This window comes from Corvus cornix, chromosome 4 (assembly GCF_000738735.6).
Source record: "Corvus cornix cornix isolate S_Up_H32 chromosome 4, ASM73873v5, whole genome shotgun sequence".
NCBI classification, from domain to species: domain Eukaryota; kingdom Metazoa; phylum Chordata; class Aves; order Passeriformes; family Corvidae; genus Corvus; species Corvus cornix.
In genome coordinates, this window is record NC_046334.1 from 2,307,471 (window position 1) to 2,333,778 (window position 26,308).

A 26,308-nucleotide genomic window follows, 5' to 3' on the forward strand; every position below is an offset into this window, starting at 1 on the left:
CTAGAAATATTACGAGTTTCTGGTGTGAAAATCACACATGGTTGAGACACTTCTCACAGTGTGTTTTTCTTAACAAGTAGGGTTGAGTATCAGTCCCAAATATTTTTCCCAGTACAATACATTTTCTCTGCCTTTCAGACGCCTTTATTTTTTAAGGTGGATGAATATGTTTAATAACTGAACTACTGGTAATGGAATTATCTCCTGTGTCTCTATAAAAGGAGAGCATATGCTTTCATACAAATTATTTATAAGCAAATGTCACAGTTGAAATTATGGGCATTATAAATAATGCCTGTCAGTTGAAATCTTTCTCAAGTGGAAAATTTAGGTTACGCTAAGCTAAGTGAACAGAATAACAAGGAACCAGGGAGATTCAAGGTAGAAGTACCTCCCCATTTTCACAATGATTGAACAGGAGGCAAACTGCTCAAGAAATGAATGTTTACCTTCTGATGCTCCTGAGACAAGAGCACCTGCTCTTCTCAGAGGCATTTTCAGCGTACCCGAGGTGCTGGCTCAGCTCAGAGGTGCGTGCATGCAGAGTAAGGGGCTGGGGTTTGCAGGGAGATGGGCACGGGGACCTACTGATCCTCTGGCTCTAACAGCCCTGACAGAGCATTTAAAAGCTGCCAGCAGCTAATGAGTTCACCCCGAGAAGCTGCTCCTTTCGGGGAGCCTGGCTGCAGTCCTGCCTGGCATTAATTGCCGGCTTTCCAGCCAGGCCTTCTGGAGAGGTTACCTGAGAGTTGGCAACTACCTGGATATCATTAAAACTGAAGAGGTCATTTAGGAAAATAGCAGTAGGGAATGAAAGGGCTCCCACAGGAGATCCTGGAGCCGAGAAAATGTCTTTGCTCGCTGTCCCATCTTTAATTAATTTACAAATACATGTGCCTAACTGAACATTTGCTAGTTCACTTCATTTTAAAATGCACTGATAGGAACAGAAAGGGCTGAATCTATGAAACTGCAATGTGAATGACATTCGAGGCAATAGAAAATTTCAGCAAGGAATTTATGAGCTACTTGGTTTTCTTTCCAACTTTTTTACTGGATTCCTTTGCAGGTAAGCCTGCCCACAGGCCTTGTCTTTGTTGTAGGCATGCAGGAATTGAACATACAGGACCAGAAGGATGTCTCTGGGCCCTATCAGCCATCTATAATATGGGCAGGCTTCACTGCTTGCCTTCCTCTGCTAATCAGATTAAAATGCTACTCCAAGCCAATACAACATTATCAGTTAGAAAACTCTGCTTCATAGCCAGCCCACAAATATCCATTTTCAGCTTGGAGCCATGTGTTCAGCTCCAGTGTCATCCTTTAATTTCCATTAAGCTTGTCCCCAAATGCTGTTAATACCATTTCTGTGTTCAGAGTGCAACTGCATCCTCTCTCGGTCTTTGGTTTCAGGCTCTGATCAGAAGAAAGGTTTTCCTTTTCCCTGTCATCCTTGCATGGCTGTTCAGAGCTGTTCAGATCAGGCTGTTCCATCCCCTGGCAGCTTTTCAAATTGGATTTTCTCTTTTTTAAATATGGTAAAGCCAAGTTCTACACATTACTTAAAATTACATGTCTAAATCTGATTATAATTATTATTTGGGGGACATCTCACCAGCCCTTCTTTATGCCTGCTTAAAATAGAAAAAAAAAACTATATCTACTGTGATAAATTCTGGCACCACAAATCCCATTCAACCATCATTTGAACAAGACAAAGCCAAGCCTATCTCTAAATGGTTGTTTCCAAGTGATAAGGAAACTAGATGCTCAGACACCCAACTAGAGACAGCCAAGATTCAACAGGGATTTAGTCCAAAAGAGGAGACTCCCTCCCTCTCCATGAGAGAAGAGAAAGTTTGGGTTGGAATATTAGTTGAGTTAGAGTAGACCAGATTTTTGATTCATCAGCATTTTTCCTCTTACCTGTGTTCATTTATAAACAGTGATAGAAATAATTTGTTTCTGTGGGAAACAGTTGTGTTTCTGTCCCCATTGTATCTAAAAAAATTTCATTCTACATAGTGTTTTTTGCATTAGTGAACTTGCAGACCACTCCACTGTATACATATTGTACATACATACACTGATATATATCATTCTGATTTGTATCATACTGCTCTATTTCCTAACTAATCATTTCTTAAAAACAGTCTCAAGATTCTCTGTGCAGCTCGTAAAGGCCCCAAATCCCATTTTTTCCCTGACTTTAGCAGCGCATTACTGTGTTTCCAGGGGAGATATATGTGAGTTAACCAAGTCTGATTGTGCAGTAATAGCTGTCCAGGGATTTACAACCTTTGCTATCTTCTTGTTACAAAGGAACCTGCCAAACATGAGCTTTTCTTTCAGGAAAAACAATTAGCCATGCACAATGAAATCATGGATTATTGCTATCTCGGAACTTCTCCGAAGTTTTGGCAGGGCTGCTCTGGAGACCTACATAACCTCTCCTGACAGTTGGCACCCCATAAATAACAGGGTCAAGAGCAATCTCTGCTTATAATTGTCCAAAGAAATTCACTTCTGGCTCCTTTGATGATGTCATTGACATTGTGAAAAATAATTGCTGAGGTTAAAATGTCTCTTGGTGACCTGTCTTGCAGTAAAATTGCTGTGAAATTGCTTACTCACAGTCACCACAACCCCCCCCAGGGCTGGTATCTGTGACCTGCCCACTGCCTGATTGCAACCATTAGTCTGGGAGGTTGGCTGGTTCAGGGAAGATTAAGATAAATTCTCTGCATTGATCTCAGATTGAGAGGAGAAAAGCCACTTTTTCATTTGGAGATGGATCAGTGGAAATCATTTTCAAATACTACTGACTATTCATGAGGTGAAAACAATCGTTAGTTCCTTGCAGCAACAGTGTCTTCTTATTTAAAATGAACATCATCGTTCAGAAATAACTCCCAAATTACCATCTAATTTCCTTTCCCCAAAAAGGTATTAAATGTGATCAGTGTGCTCATACAGGGAAACAAATAAATGGTAGAAAATCAGTTCACTGCACACATCAACTGACTAACAAGAGTTCTGAAGGCAGTGAAGAGATGCACAAGCCCAGTTTGCTTCCCCAGTTTGCTTTCAGGATCCTAATAGAAACCCTCCCTGTCCCACAGCAAAAGAGGAAATCCATAAGTGCCCCACTGGCTGTGTAAAAAGTTTTAAGGCATCTTGGATAGTTCTCATGCTCTGGTGAGCCAAGGGAACACCAGTACAGAGACCCTTGAACCAACACAGAATGGAAAAGTAAAAACAGGAAAGAGAAGGCAAAAATCACTTAGCAGGAGTCAAGATGGCAAGAGAGATACCAAGGAACTGCTTAGCAAAAGGGAAGATGTAATTTAAATCTATTGCAGAAGAAAAATAAAACCATTTGGAATTCTATATTGGTTAGCCTGCATCCATCTGAGCTACCAGCACTTGCATCTGGTGGGGCTTGGGGGTTGGTTTGGTTGGTTTTATGCTTTCTAAATTAAATGCTAAGTCACTGCTTGGAGCCAGAAGTAAGTGGGTAAAAGGGAAGTCATATCAGTAAATATAAAAAACGTAGGTAATCGTGATGACAACAAACTGGACACTCAGTGTCTTGAACAAAGCCCTATAAACTGAAGCACAAAGAGGAATTGACCCTCAGTTTCTTCAACAAGAACATCCTTGAGCACTAAGTGGAGGAATAAGTAACCACCTGTAGCTTGATGGCAGCCTCAGGCCTCTACTGCTGAAACAGCCTCAGGATTCCTACAAATTACAGAAGAGTCCCCAAACACAAGAAGCCCTTTCCAGCACTAAATAACAGTATATTTTAGTTGGTGTTTAAGAGACAGTTCCACAAGCCAAAACCAATTTTAAGGAACATGAGGTGTGAGAGAAAATAGAATTAAACTGAAGAAAGTGACAATTGAGAACTTAATAAAAACACTTTGAGTAGATGCCCCCAAAACCACAAGCTTGGGCTAAAAAAAGAGAACTGCAGGTTAAAAAGCAGTCTGGCTTTGAAGGAAATGAAAGCCACAGCACAGCAAGATAAATATTGCTGTTTTAATTTCCTTGCTCTGTTCAGCAGCATTCCCTTCATTCCTAGGTGTGGGCTAAGGGAAGAAGGAAAAGGTGATAGCAGTGACTGTAAGTGAAAACTTGCACTTTAAAGAAAGGGAAGCGAAGGGCATGAAAAGATTCATTTGGAAAGCAGAGCTGAAACACTGAGAGCTTTTTAAATGTACCTTTGGTCCCCATGCTGTCTGTGGCAGCTTTGGAGCAGTTTGGGAAGCAGAACCAGGAGCATCACTCACACCACCCCAAACCACTCTGTTTCAGGAGTTTTGTGTTTGGCAAGATGTGAGGTTGTGAAATGTCAAGGGCAGGTTGTACACGAACAAGCAAAGGACAGCTGCCTTCTTGTGCTGAAAAGTGAAAATGAAAATGACATTTTGAATATAGAAAAGTATAGACAATTTCAGTAAATGCAGCTGCTGGGGAAAAAAGCCCAGGGCCTGTTTCAAGCTTATTCATGCCAATGACAGGTTTGAGAATCTGACAATTGAGTAAAGATGCTTCTTTTCTGGGTAAAATATTACAGATGTCACAGGGTGACCTTCAAATATGTTCTTTCCAGAAAGAGCTGTAAAGGACTTTCTGATCTGCCAGTCTCAAGGACAAGTTTAGTAAGAACACACTGCACACAGGTCTTGGCCCAGCCTCCTTCCTCTTGCCTGAGTCAATTACACATAAATTAAATTGTGGTCCTATGTTCTCCTTGTCTCCTCTCACAGTCTTTCATCAAACAGGCATTTAAAATAAGCATTTCCTTCCTCCATCACTTGCTAACGTTGTCAGCCCAAGGTGAGAGTGGGCTCAGAGAAAGAAAATCACAGAGCAGGATCCCAAGGCTGCCCATTCCTTTGGAACCTGATGCTTTATTTCAGCAGCTCCTCTGGGTCCCACTCTTTCAAAGCTTTACATTTCTTGCCAGCTCAGAGGCTCCAGTTTCAATGTTTTCTTTACAGTAACTCCTGGCTGTACCATGCCAAAGTACATATTTTTCAGCATAGATAAATCCCTTTCACTCACATCTGAGAATAAGACAAATAGATGAGCATTCACTACATCTTACTATTAGCGTGGACAGAAACAAGGCAGCCAAGGCAATAAATTCCATGAGATAGGCTTCTCCCAGGTGACCAGCAGGAAGTAAATGAATAAAGGTACATATGTTAGGCGAGGCAGAGTCCATAGCAAGACGTGTAGAAGGGAGGGAGAGAATAAATCTTTCCCTTATTCTCAGTGGAACTGCATTAATCTTGCCTCAATTAGGCTTCTCTTACCTATTCCTTTTCTCCAGTGGGCAAGCAAATAAAATCCATATGAAGGATGGAAAGAGCAGAGCCACGGCTGAGGCAGAATGTTCCCTTTGGATGTCTGGAGAAAAACCACCTTCCATTTTCACTTCTGTGGTGTATAAGAGTGTATCTCACGTACAGGAACAGAAAGACACAGTCACCTCTTATGGCCAGGATGCCTGCTGGACTCCTACACACAGAGAAATTCCTGTGCCTTACGTGTGTGGGAAGTGGTGATTTGGAGGGGACCTTCCCAGGATAACCTTCAGATGTGACAGTGTTGAGGCATGTTAATCATCTCTATGAGCAACTGACACAGCATGCAGAAACAGACACAGAAATTATTCACAGCTTTCTTACCCAAAGGCTGTTCACATTTGTTGAAAGCACAATCTGCTGCAGTCAGCGAGATCTACCTCCTCTGTTTCTGCCCCAAAAACCAGTACGTGTCTCTTATCTGCCTATCCATCATCTTCCGGTGTACCACAGCACCACGAATCCCCCTGACCAGCACTGCATTAACACAACATTCGCACCAGGTACGATCCAACTGCACTTTCCTTCCTCATCATCACACATCCCCAGGGGAAGCCCACCAGCAAACTGTGCCCAGCCCTGATTGACCCCGTACCAGCTATTCCCTTCTGCCTTGCTTTGCCATTCCCACAGCCCTTCCTCGTCAGAGCTCTGCAGTGGTCCTGGACTTCTCTTCCTTTCCCACTGCCCTTCCACTGCATGGCAAGACCCCTTTCCAGGAACACCCCCTTGGACCCAGCATTCTGCACTTCCCCAGCTTTGATCTGGAGCCTGAGCTCCTCTCACGCTCCATGTTTTCCCAGTGCCCAGCACAACAGTGAGCTCTTGGGTGACCTTCCCATGGTCCTTTCCCCCGTCCTTTGCTTATGTAATGTGTATGACTCACTAATATGAAGTCACCCGTAACACGGAACATCTGGGTCTGTTTTTGATTTTCTCCTTCCTCTGTGAAGTTGTCAAGTCAGCTTTGGGATATTTTGTCTAAACTTGATCCTTATAAAGTTGACGTAATTAGGATGGGAAATCCTTTCCAATTTCATCTTTTGGGGGATAATCCCATGTTGCTGTATGCTATTTCCTCACTGGATGTTTGTGTTAGGAGAATGCTTTTCTTCCTAGCTGTGTCTTCCATGTAGTTATGGAAAAGATAATCCCTGGGTCATTAACACTTTCTGTGGCCCTGTTGAGCTTTTCTTACCTTGTACTTCTCAGTAATTTTTTCCCCTATGTATATTCCCTTGAAAGGTTCCTCCATCTGTTTGGTATTTGAATGCTTGGATGAGCCTCTGGTTCTTGGGGGATGCGGCCCTTTCCACATAGGGCATTATCTGTTTTGCCTTTAAAAATGTACCAGATTTGTAAATTTGAGAGTAATGATTTATAGTCCAACTGCTCCTAATTCTCTCATTACTAGTCAAACAAGGACTTCTTCCAAATGTCAGATACCAGATGGTGAAGAGAAATTTTATTTCCAGATCTTCCTAGACTAACATTTGAGGTAGCATGGAAAAAGGGAGGAGAGGGCAGAGCTGGACACAGATTCGAAACATACTTGGTTTTAATCAGCATTTAAAACCTTCTCCTGTTTTGGTCAAAATTTCGTACTTTAAAATCTGATTCAAAATTGATCAACTATTTACTACTTCATAAAGTTCATCTGTTTTTAAGATGTAGTGATGTTACAACACAACCTCTACGTTTTAATAACAAAACCCCCCCAAACAAGCTACATTGTAACAAATGTATGTATGTTTTTCTTGGCAACAAATTAGTGTTACTACAATTGTAGAAAAGTGGAGATAAACAGCTGGAAAATGCCTATGGGATACTCTTCATAATCCAGGATTTGACATAAAGTCAAGAAACTTTAATTAATATTAAACATTGCATCATGTAAAAGGCAACTAGTACTTATATTACAGCTATACTAAAGGATACATATATTTTTGTTTGTCTGTATTAGATTATTGCATGGCTGATGATTCTTATCCATTGTAAAATCTTTATAACTGACTTCACAATTTTCAGTCTCTAACAAAGGTCTTAACATCTTTTGATGTTCTCAGCAATTTTACTTCAATGTATATCGGGTAATTGTTAATTATTGGACATTTATAAATTTTCTTGACCTTGAAACCATATATTTTAAGGGAAATTAAAGTAATTAATTATGATAGTAACCATAACAACTTGATCCTATAGTGGAAGACATCTTAATGTATATTTCTTACTATCACAAAAAAAAGGTTTGTGTGTAGAGAAAAAGAAGAACATTCTAAAGAAAGTCCTATCTAAGAAATGCACGTTACTGCCATGTTAGGAGCCACAAGATTCCAAGAGTACCTGAAATTCCCCGGACAGCTGTGAACCAAGACTGGCTCGATTATTCATCGGCTTTTTCCGGTGCATTTGCTGAGTTGTTGTGTTTAGGGAATGAGGAAAATGTTTGATTTACTCTTAGAGTTAGTGCTGGAGATTTTAGTATGCGTTCTCAGTTTTATAGCAAAACTCTCTTGTGACTTTGAGGCACTTGCCTCTTGCCTGTTCCCAATGCACATCCCTCAGGAGGAAGGAAAATGTTCTGTCTCTTTTTTGGGCAAACCATGGCAATATCTCCTTCCCATTAGTGGAATCTCAATCCCTTCTTTGCTACCTGGATGGGAAAGATTTAAAATTTGTTTAAGTAATTTAAACAACAGCAGGAATTTTTCGTATTTTTCAGCTGCCTTGGCCCAAGCCTGTCCTGTGCTCCACCAAATCCTTGTGCTCTCCCTGCATCCCTCTCTGAGGCCGGCAGATGCTGAGCCTGCGTGTCAGCCCTCCAGGGATGGAGCCATAAATGTCTTCCTCAAAACCTCAGCCAGCACCATTCCCCCCCAGCAAAACTTAATGACTTCGCACAGAAATCCAAACACAAACGAGGCCCCTCACAAAGAGCAGTCCCAGTTGTAGTTTACTTGTCCTTGCTCGACCTCAGCCTCCTGCAGCCATGGCAGAGCTCTTTAAAATCCATGGATTCTGTGGGTGGTGCTCATGGCATCTCCCTGACAGGGATGAAAGGTACTGGAGGGAAAACCAGCCCTGAACAACCATTTCATGCGATCACCTTCTACAGAGTAGATCTGTGACCAAAAAGGGAATAATTTCCTGTTCGACTGAAGGAAGGCACAATTACAAGGATTGAATAAAATAAGTCAAACTGCTGTGAAATGCACAGCCTGAAGGGTCTGTGCACTGTTGTGGGTGACGGTGGGGAATTCAGTTTATAGCACTTGGTACAAAACTATGCAAGAGTCGTGGTGTTACGTGTTTTGTCAGTGTTTATGGGCTGGGGCAAAATTGAATATTTGGTAGAAAGCAGTGGGTAAATAAAAAGATATGAGCTGGTTTTGTTGGTTTGGTTTGTTAGGGCTTTTTTTGCTGAAAACTCAGATTTTAGAGCTGATCCTGTGCTGGGTGAGAACCTGACTCATGATTTCTGTGTGGCTGCTTGGCAGGACTTGTTTGTTACCAGCACAGTGTTTCTGTAAATGCTGCTCACACTATCCCGAGTGGTGAAACAACAAAAACCATGGAATCATGGAATCACTGGGACTGGAAAAGACCTCCAAGACTATCAAACCCAGCTTTGACCAAACACAACCATGGCCAAGAACCCACTGTATCAATGGTATGTTCTGAAGGTTGAAAATTTACTATGGAAATTTGACTTGAGGAAAACATACGAACATATTTTCTGTTCATTTTGGTGATACAGATAAATATAAAACTCGGGGGAAAAAAGTTTGTTCTGTAAGGTTGTATACACTACTAATAAATAAAAAATGAAATCAGATTATAAATACCAGATCCTCAAACAATGAAATTCACTTTCCTTTCATTGATTTAAGCAAGTATTAAATTGATTTAAAGGCAGCTGTGTCAGCTTCTATCACCAAGGGGTTTGGTTCTGAATATCTAAGAACTTGATTTCTTCAAGTCTTTTATATTTATCATTCCCATGGTACACAGAGAGGCTGATCATGTCTCGGCAAAGTGGAGTTTGCCAGACAAGTGAACAAAACCCAGATCCCTCACCACGTGACCCTGGTTTACATCATTCTGTGTGGGGACACAAAAGGATAGGGAAGTACATTTTTTCATATGTATATTAAAAATTATTAAAAGAAACATATATTTTATATGTACATGGAAATAAACAAAATTATATGGATTACAAAGGCAACTTACTAAATTATATATATAAAATATTAAAACGAAAATTACCAATTCCTTCTGGCTTGATCCCATGCCTTGTCTTTGCTCCCTCGTATATTCATTCATCCTTCATGCTGTCTTGGCCCTGAAGGACCAAGGTCTGTAACCAGAGAGAGAGTAACTTCTCTAAATCTCAAATTACAATAATCCAGGATTTAAGAAGCAAAATGGTACCATTACAGTATCTCTGGAAATAGGTCAGAGCTGCAGTTCATCTCACCACTGCTACCAACAAATGAGGTCACGATTTGCTTTCTTTTACTGTGCTGTCGCTTTAAAAGAAAAGAGCTAATTTTTCTGTATTGATAAAGGTAATGAATTCCCAGGCAGCAGCATGAGAAGAGATAAGAGCAGGAATTAAATCTCTGGTCTGAATGGCCTTGGGTATCTAGTCCCACACAACAAAGGCACGACATGTCAAGGCTCTTTTTAGTATTTCTTTTGCAATCACAAGCGTTGTTCCCCTTCAGCTGCATACCATGTGCATGCAAACATAACAGTGTTTTCCAAACACCCTCAGTGTGAAGGATAAAAATGCAGGCTCTTCTCCCTCACATAATGTGCATGCTCTGGGTACTTCTTAAGAGAGAAGTTGTCTCTGCAGAACAACTAAAGGCAATGAAAATAAGGATCCCAGCATTTTCTGTAATTGCTTTTGTGGAATGTAGTCATTCAAGGAAGAATTTGTGCAGCTGGTAAAGGCAGTGTGACTACAAAAAAATACAGCCTCCCTATAAATTCTCCGTGATCCCTGAGGAAACCTCAGGAAACAGGTCATTGCAATGCAGATTTGCATGGTTCCCTGAAGGATACTGCACTTCCACAAATCCTCCCCTGAAGAGATTTAGCTTTTCAACAGTTTGTGCTCAAGTACAATTAATTTTGATGGCCCCTGCATGATTACAAGTCTAATGTTTAGTTTTGCTATCAATTACCACACAAGACTCTTCCTGGGTCACTGCTCTGTGAAGTACTATGGCTTTACTTACATTGAGCCATCTCCATCCTCTCTATAAATCACAAATTTGGAGCACAATGGTCTCTCTGAACCAGCTGAAGTGTAAAGGAACAGTAATAATAATAAATAAATAGTACACTAATGCTTTTGCTGACAGGTATTAGAAGCATGGAAGAAATGAATGGGCACCTCTTCTGTTCTACATCCTGACATAAAGGTTCAAATTTCGTTCAAATAATAGATGTTGATGTGAATATTAAGACTTGTGTGCAGGTGAGCCACTGCTAGAGTCTTGTGTGCAAGCATTTACTAATTAATGCAGTTTGTTAATGGCAAGTATTTGTACAGGTGTTGGTATTTAGGCAATTACGCACCATTTGTAAAAATCCAATCAGCTTGGAGAAGAATCAGCTAGGAGAGAGCTGTTAGTTCTTTTCTGATTAAGAAAGGTTACCCTATCAGGAGCCCTGAAAGTTTGCAGTCAAGGTTTTTTTAAAGTTTTCTACTTCAATATTCACCTCGATATATACATCATCCATGAAATATTTACAGAGGAAACCACTTAAAACAATGAAATATAAATGAGTCCGATGCATTTCTCTGCCAGGTTTTACCCAGGGCGGTATTTGGGGGTTTATGCAGGGATAAGATTGCCTAATGAATCTGGCCAAGTGGAATCAATATGAGAGTAATTAATTTAACTCCTTCTTTTTATTTTTCAAAGTGACAGATTTATGATGGGGCATGAAAGAAACATGAAGCATTACCATTTCCTCTCTACTGGAGGCAGACTGGATAGATAAAGATAACTGGAGTTTCCTATATGACACAGGGCTCTGCTGGTCAGAGAGGAAAGCTGTGACCTAAAGGAAAAGGCACGAGGAAACAAGGAAGAGCTGGGAAAAGCAGGCCAGCAGGCTTGGTTATCTGATCGCCTGCAGTCGTTCCAGGGGAACCATCAGCAAAGGACAGCTGTCACTGGGAATAACCATCGCATTTGGGGCACTTCCCCAGAACAGACAGTGAGTTAGACCACACAATCACAGAACAAGCACACGTTGTATCTGCTGGGGTTCTTCACATTCACCTTTATTTGACCCACTTATGGCCCATTTGAATTGCTGCACTCAGAAAGAATAATTACTGTCCCAAAAGCTACAATTTTGTTTTCTCTTTTATTATTTTTCCCCCAGGTATCCCGCTCTTCCTTCTCTCCTTTCCGTTTTAATGTAAAAGGACTCTAACAGCCGTACCAGCTGCTGAAATGGAGAAACCAAAGCAATAAAAGCATTTCAGTCACCACTTGTATATTCATTCTCTCTCTCTTTGCATTATTCTTGACTATAAATATTTTTGAACGTTGTCTCTGTGGCTACATGCAGAAGTTCCCTTTAGCTTTAGGCTTTAACAACTTAGTCACCAATACACGGAAAACCAGAAAGCCTCAGAACCCCTGACAGCTCACATCAACTCAAAAGCTGTTCCACTGACATTTGATAAGAGATCATTGCAGTAGCAGTATTTGGAACACTACAGGAATTAAACAAGGGCTTGATTCCCTTTCGATGGATAAAATGTACAACAATCATTTTCTGAAAAGAGTGCAAAGATAGCAAACTGTGTGTATATGTGTTATGCTTTTCTTTTTTAGTATTCAATTCCCCTCTCCATGATCAAACTAATGGAAGTATTAAAGCTCGTGAACAACTAGGTAGTTTCAAATTAGACCACTTCAGTTTGGTGAGCACTTTCAATTGAAAGTACACGCTCCAGCAATTCCTCTCGACCAAATACAAAATACTTTCCTTTACAGCTGCCCAGAATAATACAGGATTTGAGCTCTCTTAACTCTTACTCTCCAAACTCCAAGGGGAAAATATTATTGCATGCTGAGAGTCATTACAGTGATTCCTGCCAGGCTATGAAAAAAACCCTGTAGTTTTACTGGTCTGTGCTGATAGTTTCTGAGCAATAATGGAGATTTTGGGGGGTTTTGTAGATGAGTGTTTCTGAGCATCTGTGCAGGCTGTGTGTGAGCGGGTGGGTGACCGTGTCACCCTGCACCAGGCTGTACCTGCTCCAAGGCCTGCAGATCTCATTGGTAGCTCTGTTTATTCCAAAGGCTGTCCGTGTTTGCAGCAGCTAAAATGGCTTTCCAAGCCGGCAGGAAGAGCCTGCTCCTGGGGAGTGCTAAGGTGCTGCTGGAGGGAAGAAGAACGGAATCTTTCGAAGATGTCACTGCATTTTGAACACGCACAGACAATGAACAGAAGTCTTGTAACATTTTAGTAAAGCACAATGAGCATTTACAACCCAATGAGTGCCTCTACATCTCACCTGCCTGGAAATTCCTCAGGGTTTCGACTGGATTGGCCAACTTTTTCCAAGAATTTCTCCTACTGAGACTGAGCAACTGTTGAAAAACATTGCCACTCCCAACCAACTCCCACACCTTCCCAGGAAAAGCACACTTGATTATATGAAATATATGAAATCAATATGAGAGCACACTTACTACATGTGGTGGAGGAGAATGCTGGGCAGCTTTCGCCTGTTCCAACTCATTCCCTTGGCTATTGCACTCCATAACACCAAATCATGAGGAGATGCTCAGGGCTTTTGTTGCATTAAGGTGCTGCTTTCATGTTGTACCCAGATTCTCCTTGCTCCCACATTGCCAAGCCTCTGGTTTAGCTCTGGAGTGGGAAGTCAGAGCCAGCAACCAACTTCACTAACAGGAGATCCAAAGTGCCCACACGGGGTACTCATCCCACCAGCACCTTCCCATCGGTTTCCAAGTCACAGCAAATGTGGTATAGAACAAACCTTTCCTGGAGTTACAAGGGACTTGTCAGGCAGTATTTCACCTGTGTGTGATTTTGTACCATCACTGGGTACACAAATCAAGCCTGACAGTTACAACAACGCAAAGTGACCGTAATTGGACAGAAGCAATCTCTTGAAACAAAAGTAAATTATCTAGATACATGTAAATAAGTCCTGAGGGTACCCTTCACCTCCACACAGCTCTCCTTCCATGGTCCTTTGCTTGATTTAGGGTTTTCAGTCCTTACACCATTACTTTGCATTTCCTGCATGCATTATTTATTTTATATCAAAAAAAAAAAAAAAGCCAAAGGAAAAAGAATAAAAGTAATACCTTAGCAAAAGATGAAACCCTATCTTCCTTCTTTGTGATGTTAAATCCACTCTGTGAGCAAAAAGGGTTATTCAGTCTCTTTTATCTTGAAGATATTGAGTAAATTATATCTCTGCCTAATCAGTTAAGTGATTTTCATACTTCACGGATACTTCACAAGGAACTTTACTGAAGTCTCTGAAAAACATGCAGCCCTGAAAAAAGCATTAGCAAGAGGGTAGGACGCGTGAGAAATAAGTGAATAAATAAGACCCAAGTTGTCATTCCTGTATGAGAAGCAAGCACTCAGCCCTCTGCAGCCAGGATGTGCTGCCAAACCAAGTGGATTAAGAGACCAAAAGGGATTTTTTTAAGTTTTGTAAGTTGACCAGTATGGCATAATTCAAAAATTTCATACTGACTGAATAAAAACCTGTAAGGAAAGCTACTATTTACCACAAAAGCTGGCTCTTGGTGATTTGTGCGTGTGTGCATTAGGGTACAAGAAATAATTTTCCTTGAATGCTGACATTTTTACAGGACTTTCTTTTACCACGTGCTAACTTTACTTACTACAAACACAGTATGTGTGCAACCTGTTTTCTTGGAAGATAATATAATAACTGGAAAAAAATGGATACTGCTTCTTCCCAGTGTTTTGTCCAGTGCTCTCCATAGCTTGCTTTGTATTATTTCCTGAACAGTGAATACTATTGCATAGCTATCTCCTGTCATCTTCTTTTACTTTAATCATTCTGGAAGACTTGGGAGCTGGGTTTAATTATTTGTACACCCAATTCAACTGGTAACTCATAACATGCAGATCAGCTAAGTGACAAAAATAAAAGGTCAGGACAATCAGGAAAATTTTTAAAGAGCATTATTTAGTGCACTCAAGTATTTGTTAATATTTTGCCCTTCTACATGATTACTATTTTCTGTTTTCAAGTCATTCATTGCAAGAAAATGATATCTCCTATTCCCAAAATACCTTAAGAATATGAAAATACCTTAAATATGAAATACCTTAAGGTATTTTCTTAGGTTTAACATATTTGGGAAAGTTGTGTCAGAAGCATATTAGTTGACTTTTATTCCAGTTTTATTCCATTTTGAAGTTTTATTCAGCAATTAATTTGCCTCATGAAATTGGTATTATTTCAATATTATATAATAAAAACTAGCAAGTCAGGGTTCTGCATTAAAGTTACTGACAAAATTACTGACAAACTCTTTCCTGCCACGCCTCACTGTCCACAACCACACTGCTATACAGGTATTTTTTTAAACTGTATGAGACCTCTCTGATGGTTTCACCTAAAGCAACACCAGTGGGCAGAATAGTAAGTTCAGGGTCATGTGGTTACTGCAGTTGCCAGGATTAGAAAAAACCCGGCCATTTCCAAGAGAAATGAGAAAATTCAGTGAGACCATAAATAAGTAACACCTGTACTGCCTAAAAGCAAAATAATTCAGAATGTAATGAGCTTTAAAAGTGCTAGCTGTATTGCAAACTTGAAGGCAAAATGAGATTAAAGCCCAAGAGCAGAGCAGTGATTCCAGCACAGGTGTCAGGGTACACCCCTGGCTGTATTGTCTGTGTTACCTTTCCTTTCGGGGCACCCTGAGCAGCCCTAAAGCTGCAGCAGAGTTTATCCAAACCAAAGCTGAGGTTCTGCATCATCCGAGGAACACTGACACACAGGGTGAATTCAGCAGTGCAGTTCTGAATTGCTCTTACTCCCTCCTATTGATCTTTGGGCTGTCGCAATGAAGCCTCTCTATTTTCGTGGCAAAGTCGCCACGGCTGAGCCTCTCCAAGGCAGCCTCATGGCTCCTCCATGGTGTCTTCTCCACAGGGATAACCTCCTGGCCAAAACAGGGTGCTGAGCACCCCTTCCCTCTCAAGGACATTTTAGATAAGGTGATATTCAAGAACTTGAGCAGTAACAGAAAAGGTGTTTTGTGCACTGATGAGGCCAATACACCTGTGCAGTAATGCTGAGCAGCTCAAGGGGCTGCCTGCAAGAGTATTCACAGGAACACAGAACAGTCTGAGTTGGAAGGGACCTTACAGACCATCTATCCCACCCCCTGCCATGGGCAGGGACACCTTCCACTGGACTAGGCTGCTCCAAGCCCCATCCAACCTGGCCTTGGACACTTCTAGGGATGTGTCCTGGGTAACTGTACCCCAGCAAGGCTCTGCTGAAGGGAAAAGCTGGTGTTTGGATTTGCTCTCAATGTCCCTGCCGCTGTGAAACGTGGAGGGCAGTGCTGCTGGAACCAGCTCTCTTGTGAGGTTTCCTGTACTCTCTGCTAGCAGTACTGCCAAGAATATTCCTAAGACAGCTTTTTTGCAGTGCCTTGGAATTTCACACTCTAGATGAAAGCAATTCAAAAGCAAATTGAGAAGCAGAGTTTAAAAGAAAGAGTATTTCAGATTAGTTTGTCAGACTGAAGAAATGAGCAGGCTTAAAGGGAAAGATTCCTTCTTTTGGAATCCAGAATGCATCTTACAGATCCAGAATGTCTCTGGATCTCTGCCTATAGCTGGAAACAACTGAAGTGGTACAGTAGCATAGCTGGCTTATCCATGTTTTGAAAAAGCACTGTCCTCTCTTAGCCTGGGGAAATGAAGATCTGTAAGGATTTTATCCTCTATATGAACCTCACATCTGGCACTGTATCTTGCTTTTTCCCCAAAACTCCAGGCAGGAGATAGCTCAGTTCCCCACAACCTGCAGGAAAGGTCACTGTCTCTGGAGAAACCTCCCAAAGCAGCCTCCAGTCCATGTGTGTGTGATGCCTCACATGAGAACTATTTCCATTTCCAGCTTCCCTGAGGACATCTGTTTCACTTCTGACTTTTTTTTGTACAAACCACCTCTTTGTCAGCAGCTGAAAAACAAGGAGACATGTTGGAGTCGGCTCTGGAACTGCTCCCGAGTGCTTGCATGTGCCTCATGCCAAAGAGTTCCAGTGCTTGGGTTTCATGTGGAATACTGTCTGTGGTGTCACCACAGGCACAGCTTCCAAGTCCTGCAGATTTAATGAGCCTGAGCACACTTCTTGCATCCCCAGGCACAGCAGCTGGAACCTGAAACAAATATTCCGAGCTTCATTTCCCAAGGCTGGTATGTAGAGAGGGCCTAACACGAGCCATCAACACCCAGAGGTCACTGATTTAGGAGGATTTATGGGTGGAGAAGTAGAGGCGCCCAAAGTCCGGGGTCAGGAGGCTCAATACAACTATTTGCCTTACTATGAGAGTAACTTTCTTAACATTGTATCGTAACACTTACAAGTGTCTTGGATTATCTTTTGTTGCCTAAATATCTGGTTTTGTACTAAATATACACATAGACAGTGATTGAGAATACATCAGTCATCTGCTCATATAAAAATCCACATGAATGCTTTTGTTGTTTGGAGTTCTTCATTCAGAACTGGATGAAGAATCAACATCTTTCCTGCTTTCCAAGCCAATTCTATCTGTATTTTTTCCCAAAGGCTGAGTGTGTAAAGCCAGAGCCTTCATTTGAGGGGAACTCTGTCATTATCTTCCATCTCCTGCTTCTGTGTTATTTTACATTTCACAGCCCAGAAACTTATAGGTCCAGTTGAACAATCTTTGGAGCACCTTCCCTTATTCCAAGGGCTGGTTATTATTCTCCCAGAGCTGCAGGGAGTTGGTACCAGATGCAATCCCACCTTTTCTCTCATGCTCCTCAGGTGCCTGTTCTTCACAGGAGCTGCTGCTAAACTTCTCTATGAGGAACACAGGAGGAAGAAGTCACAGCCAAAGTATTCATGGAGAATATGAAAAGAAGTATTGTACTTTTCAGGGAAGAGCACATTTGGGCAGGAATGAGAATGAATCAGAGTGAATCATTTTCACCCACCGAACTTAGTACAGAAATGGGGGAAAGGCATAAGTGTGAAGATACTTCCCTATCTCATTCTATAAAGTATAGCTAAACCTTCACAGGACTCCTTTAAAAGCTGTATGAAGCATTTAGTATAGATACAGTTTCTGTACAAGCACTCAGCAGAGCAAAATCATACGGCCCCATGGAAGAAAACCCATGGGCTGATTGAACAGTAGCGGCAAGGCCACCACTAACTGTGTCCTCAAGTGCCACACCTACACAGCTTTTAAATCCCTCCAGTACTTATGACTCAAATAAAGCCATGGCTGTGAGAATGTCTGAATAAAGTATGTTTTCATAAAAGTTACTCTGGTCATTCTGGAGAGAAAGCACCTTCAAGAAGATCAAAAGGCAACCTGGCACCCTTCTAAACTGGCAATCCTTTGAAGAGAATGAGCCTATTTGATGACAAGCACCAAGAGCTGAGGGGGAGGGAGGGGAACTGAATGTGGCAGGGGTAAAAATTAGAGCAGAAGACCAGCATGTGCCCCAGGATTTCAGTGCCGAGTGTTGAATAGCTGCCCAGCTCAGTGGTTCTGGGATGAAGCAATAAATGCAGCTGTCTCTGGAGAGGTCGGGTAACAGTGTTTACCCATGGCCATCCTGCACTGACTCATCTGCACACCATGCTGCTGCAAGTTGGCCTCTGCTGGGGAGGAAAGCTTGGCAGGAAAAGGTTCCTCTCTCAAGGTCTTTGTGTCGACTAGCAAGGGCCAAGTTCCCTAGCAGGGATGGAAAAGGTGCCAGGATGCGTAACTCAGTGAGCTTTGCTTTTCTTTCTTGGTCACAAGAAGGAATTGCTGCCCTGCACTGCACGAGAGGTGAATACCTCCCCTTTACCTATCAGGAAAAAGGGAAGAGCTCCAGAGAGGATCTTACCAAGGACTCCTCTGACACCCTAGCCCAGAGTACTCTGTGTCCTCCTCCCTGTCCCCCATTTAATTTAAAATAAAAAGAATGACTTCACCCTTTCTTTGGAAAAAAATAATAAACTACACAGCATTTTAATGACAAATCCTTACTGAGATGAGTAATGCTTTGTTGGAGAGCAGCAGCAGGACTAGGAGTTTTTTGTGTTTGGTCTCAATCTATGCACACCTTCATGGGGAACATAAAGAATTATAAAATGATCTGAGAGCTAGACCAGGAAACTAGAATTAAAAAAACAATTAGAAAGAGGGTGCACACTTCTAACAATCTGAGTAATTAAACATTGGAACAATTCAACAAGATTGGGGCGGATTTTCCATATGGTTTAACATGTTTGTACTTAGACTGCTTCATAACACATATCTGTAGCAAATTTATAAACACAGTTTGGTAACAGATTTCTGCTTCAACTTGCAGCAAGAGCACAAACAGATTTAAAGTCATTAACAGGAAGGCTAATAGAAAAAATGAATCACACCATGAGCCACACTGGTGATCCCACACACCTTTCAGACAACACAGGGAGAGTTCAACCAATCTCCAAAAGGGCAGATTGGAATAGAAAAGAAAAGAAAAATAATATTCATAAGAGATTTATAATTAAAACCCAAGATTCATTTCCGTTGGAAACAGATGGCCAGGCAAAGGCATTGGGGATAATTTAGCTAAAGCCTGTGCTTCAACTTGCTAACAAAAGCATGGATTTAATCTTCCATCCAGAGGGTAACCTGTTTATTGCGTATTACGGATCAGGAAACATCCGCATTGCTTAAAAACTGACACGCTCACAGGGCCAGTGCCCAGCCAGCACTGCTGGGAACAGCACTGCTGCTTCCACGGAAAAGAAATTCAAACTGCAAGGGAACAGAACAACAAACAAGACTGGTAAAATCCCGGGGAAGAGTGAGAGACTGAGGGCTGGGTGACTCAGGAGAAACCTAATGCGGCGATAATGGGTGGGAGATGCTAAAGATGGCACGGTGAGTAAATGCAGTGCATTCCATGGACAGTAAGAGGTTTGTTTTCCTTTGTTTCTTTAAGGCAAACTAAGGAACCAGTTACTGTATTGCAGGATAAATCTCAGCACTAGAAACACACTTCCATACCTGGGGAAGTCTTCTGCCTCAGGAGACAATACAGAAGAGAGTCCTTGACATGGCTTTTCCACTGGGAATACAAGAACAGTGTTGGTAACTCTATACCTGAACTGGCTTTCCTTCCATCTATCCTCCCAGTAATGAACAATTTTGGTTAACTACTGTCACACCTACCTCAGTAATTCCCCAAATGCCCCTTTAAGCCAGTGTGCCTCTCACATGGACCTGTGCACAGCAGGAACTACAAACCCTCAGACCTGCTCTACGCTCATTATTAAAGCTGTTAATGTTTCCAGCAGTACTGACTCCCTCGCAGAGCAACTCCACTTCTGTTTATATGTTCTGAAAGCACTTGGTGAAAAAAAAGGGTATAAAATAAATGATCTTTGGGGAAATAATATCACCAGGCAATTACCGACTGCATAATTCTGGAATTAGAACAGAGACTGAGTGAATTTCCTCCTTCAGCAGTGAAAACCAGCACGTTGCACTTGGAACCAGGAAAACCAGAATGAGGATTTTCCCCTAACTATAGAAATGGAGCAGCTATTTTATGGCACTGATTACTCACCTCTAAGAGCTTCAACGTGTTCTGTTGGGAAATACAACCAATGAAACACTCTTGCTATGCATGAGACCCTGAGGGCCGTATCTGAATAAATATAGTATCTCTGACTTCAATTAGTGGGGAATTAAACAGAGCTTACCCTCTGGAATTAGGAAATAGGGAAAAGGGACTTTTGAAAATACAATTCTTAGAGAAGGACAGGTGTATTTTTCCTGAATTAGACATTATAGGCATGGCTGCTGTGAGCATATTATGGGACATAAAATATAATGAGAAAGTTTATTCTGTATCTTTTTTCTTTTTTACATTTTCACCTTCTGCTTTGCACAGGCAGCTTTTATAAAATGGCTGTATGGGTTGAGACAGAGAATGGAAATGCTGTGAGAAAACATTAAATCCTTTTTCTGGGATAGTTTCAAACTTGAGTGTTTGTGGGGTTTTTTCTTTCTAAGAATAAACAACACGTAGGGAGTAAAAGATTGCCTCACACAGAACAACAAAAATAACCACAAACTCCACAGCCAGTTCCCTGCCTTGGAGTGCCATCCCGAGCCCGGAGCAGCAGGGGATGCTCTAGGCTCAGTGCAGCCCACAGGGCTTTCTCCTCAGGAGGTGATATTCCTGCACATCATTTGAAGGACACAAATACTGGAATATTTTATTTACTTTTGATGTCCACATTTTTCACAGTCTACTGAAAATCTGGAGAAGGTGTGCAAAAAACCTTCCACTTCTACTTGGGAACTGGAGAAAGTGCCATACAATGATTAGACTCTAAGGAGCCAATCTGTTCAACTTCTAAAAAAAATACTCAAGGATGGAATACAGATGTACAGTCATGACAGGAAAACACAGGGTACCAAAGGACTCTTCGTCTTGGGGATAAAAATAACATAAAGCTGGAATCTGTAGCCAGACCAAAAATCAAACTAGAAAGAAGGCATTTATACCTTTAACTCAGATACTAACTTCTGCAAGAGGTTTACAATGGGAAGCAATGGATTTTTCATATTTTTCTGATCTAAGTCAGAACTGGATGCTTTTCTTCATGTTAGTTCAAGAAACAGCTAGCTTCTAGTTAAACAGAATTTCCTGGGTTTGAGCAATGAAATGGGAATTGAAGACAAGGATAAGGAAGGGCAAGCTGAATCCTGCGCCTTTGGCAAGACACTGTGTATTTCAGAAGGCTACTGTGTAAGCAGACAGGACAGTGCGAATGGTTACTGGATGCTTATGAATTTAGCTGAATTTAGGATTATGCTATAGGAAATGTTTCCTGTGTGCCTCTGAGGAACAACCACGGCTAACCCAAGAAATACATGATTCCACCTGGATTTCAAGGGCTGTCTCCTAGTACAGGTCCTCATGCTGATCTCAGGCATGAACGAGAAGGGAACAGATGTCAATGGGATCTCAGCCCCCTGAGAATTTTCCACTGATCTTAATATAAGCATCCCACAAGTTCAGTCAGGCCATGGGACAACAAAGTGATGAGAGAGCAGGACAGGAACCACAAAAGGTACCACACTGCATCTCAACTCGCTCGTTACCTGGGATAACTGCTGGATCTTGGCACGCTCACAGGCTAAGGAGTTGAATGACGGCTGGTGAGGGCTCTGTGCCTGTGGCAGGGGAAGCAGCACGGTGTGTTCCCCCTCACAAAAAATAGGCACTTCTTGTTCTTCTCTGCTGCCATTCCACGCAGGGGCTTTCTAAGCAGACTTTCACATCCAATGTTGAAAGCAGAATTAACCATGCAGACTTCTTCCTTGCAAAGAGAAGAAAAAAAAACGTAGCAGCATAAAAACCTCAAAGAAATCACATCTAAAGACAAAAGGCTGCAAGTTGCTGAAGTCACCTGGACTGAAGGCCAGCACCATGTGCTCCCTCTGTACTTTTTCAAACCCTTCTTTGTGGGTTTATTTCAAATTCTCCACAGCCACACAGTAACAAGAGATCAATTATTTAGGTGTATTAGAAATGGGTCTGCTAAGAGATTGCTTAGAGGTCACTTGAGAGCCTGAACAAATAAACACCACTGACCCAATATGCCTTTTATCAACACTAACTATATTCCCTCCATCCAGAGTGACAAAATGTAATGGTATCTGCTGATGAAAACCAAAATAAAACTGGAAGGAATTACTGTAAAAAACGCATGCCATGAGAGAAAGACTTCAGAATGTTGCCCAAAGGTAAGACATTCCTAGTTATGCCCTTCAAGTTTTGCCAATATTCAGAGCTTTGAAGGTTGTTTCTTTAGAAGAAAATTAGATGATGATATATGAAGCATTTCTTTAATGGCATACAGTTCACTGTCCCAAAATGCTCCTTTTAAGCAACATGCAATTTCTTCATTCAAAGTCTGACAGCTGTCATGGCTTGGTGCTCTTCATCTTCTCACAGGGCCATGCTTCCCCTCCTTCTCTAGGCATCTTAAAAAACACAAATACATCTTGGTTATCTAAAAGGAATTAGTCTCTTGTTTCGGATCAAATGGCAAATCCATAGAGATGTTCTGTCACTAGTGATGTCCATTTCCAAACTGTGCCCTGCACACTACTTATACAGAATCATTCCTACACTCAGAGTAAGGCTTTGACTTTCTCCTGTTTCATGCTGGCTCAGCTCAACTAGCAGAAGCAAGCTGCATTTAATGAGGAATAATAGAGCCTTGCCAAGCATGCTCAGAAGTGATCTTTTTAAGCAAATCTAGGGAACGACAACAAATATCATGGCCTGCACTAATTTCAGGTGATTAAGTACTTGACTTTTACTGAGACACTGATGTTCATATGGAATTATAAAGAAGTATTTTTGAGGCTACATCAGTATGACATTTCAGGACCCTGTTCTCCCCTCGTTATGAGAATTCACAATAACAGACGTTAATCAGTTCTGTTACTTCAGTCAGAAGCTAAACTTCAGCAACTTTGCCCTGATTACACCTGAAATGAATGAATTTATGAAACAACTTTTAACCATATCATGGATTATACTTTTGTTGCACCATTAATTCAAACCCAGGTACTTAATTATATCTTCTTTCATGCAGTTATCTGTATTTATATTTGTTTTTATTAGCTTGCTTGGCAGAGATGAAAAAGGAAGCACAATTCAGGAAAAGAGAACATTTTTTGTATTTTCACATCGGCCTGTCTTTGACACAAATCCTCCACTTCTCAAAAGACCTTGACTTATATTCCACAGAAAGGAAATCATGTACTTTATTGAGTACTCCCCTGAACAGGAAAGGGATGCTGAAGTGGATCTTGTGTTATTTAACTGCTACATTAAATCTTATAATCTTTTTTTCCCCATGGGAATACACATTCTCTGCCTGTTCTTGGAAAGGGGAAAATAAAGGATGGAGAATGGCAATAGAAAAGCTCCTGCTGTCCTGAGAGTACAGCTGATTAAGTCAGTAGCAAACAGGCACATTACATTGTATGTTCCAGTGTCTTTGTCTGAGCTAATGTTATCTTTTGGACAAGTGGACCTAACACTGGTTCTATAATTAATAGTCTCTGTAGTAGGAAGTAAACCAGATTTTACCCACTTTACCTCAATGCCGCTGATGAATACTCACTGGGTTTAAAGGCAGACGACAAAAGGAACCTGCATTAATCTGGGAGTGTTACATGCTGAAAACCAACACGTACTTCTTCCAGGACTTGGGTATAGTACACACCAATAGCCAGCAAAGCAACAGTCCTTTGTTCATACATCTCCTTACCTGAAAAAAATCCTATAAAAGATACTAAAAGTCATTTTCTTTCTTTCCTTTCTCAGAGATTTCCTGGACCGCATCCAGACTAGAACCTGGGAGATCCAGCACCCCCATTTGCACCGAAGAATGCCACTGGAAGGAATTTAGTATCTGACACAAAATGGTGGAGTGACCCAAGGCCTGACACAAAATGGCAGAGCGAATCATGTCCTTACCCAAAATGGTAAAATTACCTCCCCCAGTGCCCTTACACAAAATGGCGGAGTGACCCACAGCCTGACACAACATGGCAGAGTGATCCCATGGGCTGACACAAAATGGTGGAGTGACCCACAGCCTGACACAACATGGCAGAGTGATCCCATGGGCTGATACAAAACGGCGGAGTGAACCATGCTCTTACACAAAATGGCACACTGACCTTCCTCAATGCCCTTACACAAAATGGCGGAGAGACCAAGAGCCAGACACAAAATGGTGGCATGACCCCACGGCCTGACACAAAATGGCGGAGTGACCCACAGCCTGACACAACATGGCAGAGTGATCCCATGGGCTGACACAAAATGGTGGAGTGACCCACAGCCTGACACAACATGGCAGAGTGATCCCATGGGCTGATACAAAACGGCGGAGTGAACCATGCTCTTACACAAAATGGCACACTGACCTTCCTCAATGCCCTTACACAAAATGGCGGAGAGACCAAGAGCCAGACACAAAATGGTGGCATGACCCCACGGCCTGACACAAAATGGCGGAGTGACCCAAGGCCTGCCTCAAAATGGTGGAGTGCCCCATGGCCCATGTCATGCCGTGACACAACACGGCAGAGTAACTCACAGCCTGACACAACACAGCAGTGATCCACAGGCAGCCACAAAATGGCGGAGTGGCCCCACAGCCTGACACAAAATGGAAGACTGTTTCCCCCCCGCCCTTACCCAACATGTCGGACTGTCCCCCTCACTCAAAATGGTGCCATCTGCCCACATGGGCCACAGCACAGCCAGGCCTAGGGAGGCCCCAGAGGAGCAGAGCAGAGCAAAGGACACGGCCCGGCCTGTGTTCTGAGGGGCTCCCCTGCCCTGGATTTAAAGGCAGCTCAGACCATGCTGGGTCCCAGGGGGTTGCCTAGATACCTTTCTCCCTTCTCTTTCTTCTCCTACCTTCTTTTCAAAACACATTATAAACCAGACCAAAACACTCCAGCAATGCCTTAGTAAGTGCCTTGTTGTGTCTGGGTAAGTTTAAGTTTGGCTAAGTTAAAGTTCACGAAGTTTAAGTTTGTGAAGTGCCTTACTTCGGGTGTTGTTTAAACCTTGCTGAGTGAGTACCTCGTTGCGCCTGCCTTCACGCTCTGAAGTCTGCAAGTCTGGCTGAGCTTCACAACCGCACGGCCATCCCCTCACATCTCCCAGCGTGACCCACAGGAAAGGACTGACAGTTCTGGTTTACTCACCATTCCTGGCACTGCCTTCCACTCCTCTTTACCTGTAGCTGGAAGAGTGTTTTGTCTCCAAATTTATGTCAAACTAAATAACAACAACAATACAACAATAATAATAACGATATTATTGGTAATAAAACTTTAAAAGTCGCTGATGATGCTAAAATTATCTTACCATTAGAAAATTATTTGTGAAGAGCTTTAAAATAAAACAGAGAAAACCTAGAAAAGACAACATTCTTCTGAAGAATAGGGCTGGCCCTCCTGAAGGTGTGGCTGTCACGAAGACTAAATCAGAGTTAGTATTCAACCTGCCTTTTCCTTGTGCCCACACAGAGTGTGGAGAAAGCTTGAGACAACTTTAAAAATCGTAAGTAAATGCTCCCCACTGCTACCTACCCAGCCTTGCCCCAGGTCTCTTTTTCAGTGTTTACCTATCAAACCTTGCCCGAGACTGGGCACGTAACATATTTGCAGATGTAAATAAGCTGTGAAATCCTGCTGGGAGGGTGTATGAGCCACTGAGAGCTCTGCAGACGGAGAGTGGGGTTTGAGAGCTACGCAGCATCCCCACAAACCAGAGACCGTTGTGTCGCCGCAGTGAGAAAACAAGGGCTGTGTGAGAGCAGACACTGTATTTTCATGTCAGGAGCACTTCAGCAAAAAATTCAGGAATGCAGCTAAACTGTGACCATTTTCTACCCCCCTCAAAGCCAACTTTTGCCCGCTACTAGATCAAATTATCAAATTCATTGGAAATGTACTCCCACTGTGTACTCTACAAACACTTACTCCTGTGGCACATTTTTTTAACACACAGAGAACTGATCCACTGTTCCGCCTTGCACCGGTTACTTTCAAGGACTCCC

At 42.0% G+C, this 26,308-nt stretch overlaps 1 long non-coding RNA gene across 3 annotated transcripts in view; it reads right to left on the bottom strand.

The window, feature by feature from the left end:
• Positions 1 to 21,916, bottom strand: part of LOC109146225 — a 32,721-nt gene extending 10,805 nt beyond the window's left edge. For all 3 annotated transcript variants that reach the window (XR_005601798.1, XR_005601799.1, XR_005601797.1), the window contains exons 1-2: positions 21,810 to 21,916; positions 9,645 to 9,735 (exon numbers count right to left, since the gene is read on the bottom strand). This is a non-coding gene — a long non-coding RNA (uncharacterized LOC109146225). The remainder of the gene's footprint in view (positions 1 to 9,644; positions 9,736 to 21,809) is intronic.
• Positions 21,917 to 26,308: the final 4,392 nt, after the last annotated feature.